The sequence below is a fragment of the Montipora foliosa genome, chromosome 2, assembly GCF_036669935.1.
Source record: "Montipora foliosa isolate CH-2021 chromosome 2, ASM3666993v2, whole genome shotgun sequence".
Classification (NCBI taxonomy): domain Eukaryota; kingdom Metazoa; phylum Cnidaria; class Anthozoa; order Scleractinia; family Acroporidae; genus Montipora; species Montipora foliosa.
Genome location: NC_090870.1, coordinates 45,002,814 through 45,005,334, shown reverse-complemented (window position 1 = coordinate 45,005,334; position 2,521 = coordinate 45,002,814). Strand labels below are relative to the sequence as shown.

Below are 2,521 nucleotides of genomic sequence, written 5' to 3'. Positions count from 1 at the left end.
CAGTTTTGAAAACTGCAATGAAAAAAATGTCACCGTGCTTGCTTGAGAGGTATAATGGGCCAATCTTACCCCATTGATGCCTGTACTGATACTAATCACGCGCGTTATTTCATAGGCTTAGGGTACATTTTGCGGTAGCTAAACGAGAGGGTCTCCCCCGTAGACTGCTGCCTTGTCGTGGTGGGGGAGCTTGCGTGCCTCAGTGACCTTGAGAGCTTTACCGTCTGGAGTATTCCCCCAGTAGGTCCAACCTTGGCGGCAGGTCAAAGGGTAGAGGCCAGACTAAATGGTAATCACTGATCCTCCAGGTTGGCGGTTGGGCGTGCGGCTAATCCCCGCACCCCGTAAAAATTATCTGATTACGGAAACCGCCGGCCCTTTAAAGAGTCCTCATGGGCCCAATGAGGATAAATAAGTAAACGAGAGGGTTTTTAAAGTACCATTTGAAAAAACCCCTGATAGGTAGAAAGTCTAGAGCATATGGAACACTGTTTATGGAAAAATCACCCAACTTAGAACGACGTCCACTCAAAATGTTTGTCGAATCGTTGTTTTCAAGATCATAATTTTACATCACTGGGTAAGGGGCTTTGTGCACGTTCTCAGCAATATTATTGTTTCCTTCCGAAAATTTTTTATTTTATTTTTTGTTTTAAAGGGGATAGTTTGTACACCAAAATTATGAAATAAAAAATATAGGTCACAGTGCTCGTTTAAGAGTAAACCACCATCGTACCTGTCTATCTCGATTATCGTAGATCGAAACAACAAAATTCTCCGTGTTCTCGGAATGCTGGCGCTTATTCGCAAAGAGTTAAAGTCATTCCCAACTTCTCTCACGTGAGAACTGTTTCAGTGTGTATGATCGACTTATGCCATATTTACAACGTTACAAATTTGACCAATTTGCAAATATTGACACACCGTATGCGCAGTACAGGATGCGCAGTGCAACTTAAGTATTGGGTGTGTCACTTACGTGCGCGCACTCAGCTGAAACCCTTTCGAGCCTCCTTAAAAGAACGCAAGTGCAAAGCCCTTTTTTTTAAATAGATTATATTTCAAACACCAGAGTAACATATATTTATATTTTTTATTTGCCAATGCTTGTTGGCTGAATTAGTTGGCCTTTTTACACTTGATGCGGTGAAGTTCACTGCTCGTGGCTCGTAAGGCTTCTAATTGTGCTTCCAAGTGAGATACTCTTCCTTAGTGAGCGGCCATTCGAGCGGTGAAGCTCATTGCTCATGGTTAATTAGTTTGTCTTTTCACACTTGACGCGGTGAAGCTCACTGCTCGTGGATCGTTAGACTTCTAATTGTGCTTCTAAGTGAACTTTTCCTTTTTGTTAGCGTGAAATTCTGCTTGACAATTGTTATTGAACAGCCCTGTTGTTCTTATTAAAAAACTCCCAGATAAGTCGTGAAGAAAATTCAAAAGAAATTAATGCTTAATGAGTGTCTGCATACCCTCATACAGACTCGGCTAAATGTTGCCTCCGATTTCAAGGCCAACATACCCTCAAATCTAAATAATGTTAGTGTAACATTGGATAGATGTACGATGTACAAAATTAGCAGTTCGTGTTGTATCAAGTTTTGAAACAATCGGCCTCGCCTCGTGTTGGCGTAATTGTGCTTCCAAGTGAGATACTCTTCCTTAGTGAGCGGCCATTCGAGCGGTGAAGCTCATTGCTCGTGGTTAATTAGTTTGTCTTTTCACACTTGACGCGGTGAAGTTCACTGCTCGTGGATCGTTAGACTTCTAATTGTGCTTCTAAGTGAACTCAGTGTCTCGTCTGCTCGAATATCCTTTCTTCTTTTCCTTTTTGTTAACGTGAAATTCTGCTTGACAATTGTTATCGAACAGCCCTGTTGTTCTTATTAAAAAAACTCCCAGATAAGTCGTGAAGAAAATTCAAAAGAAATTAATGCTTAATGAGTGTCTGCATACCCTCATACAGACTCGGCTAAATGTTGCCTCCGATTTCAAGGCCAACATACCCTCAAATCTAAATAATGTTAGTGTAACATTGGATAGATGTACAAAATTAGCAGTTCGTGTTGTATCAAGTTTTGAAACAATCGGCCTCGCCTCGTGTTGGCGTAATTGTGCTTCCAAGTGAGATACTCTTCCTTAGTGAGCGGCCATTCGAGCGGTGAAGCTCATTGCTCGTGGTTAATTAGTTTGTCTTTTCACACTTGACGCGGTGAAGTTCACTGCTCGTGGATCGTTAGACTTCTAATTGTGCTTCTAAGTGAACTCAGTGTCTCATCTGCTCGAATATCCTTTCTTCTTTTCCTTTTTGTTAACGTGAAATTCTGCTTGACAATTGTTATCGAACAGCCCTGTTGTTCTTATTAAAAAAACTCCTAGATAAGTCGTGAAGAAAATTCAAAAGAAATTAATGCTTAATGAGTGTCTGCATACCCTCATAAAGACTCGGCTAAATGTTGCCTCCGATTTCAAGGCCAACATACCCTCAAATCTAAATAATGTTAGTGTAACATTGGATAGATGT

General features: G+C 41.0%; 1 protein-coding gene across 1 annotated transcript in view; it reads left to right on the top strand.

The window, feature by feature from the left end:
- Positions 1 to 2,087: 2,087 nt before the first annotated feature.
- The window catches only part of LOC137991730 (N-lysine methyltransferase KMT5A-B-like), a 12,842-nt gene continuing 12,408 nt past the window's right edge, over positions 2,088 to 2,521 (top strand). Inside the window, exon 1 of the mRNA XM_068836765.1 lies at positions 2,088 to 2,521. This exon is cut by the window's right edge and continues 715 nt beyond it. The gene's annotated coding sequence lies outside the window, so the exon portion shown is untranslated.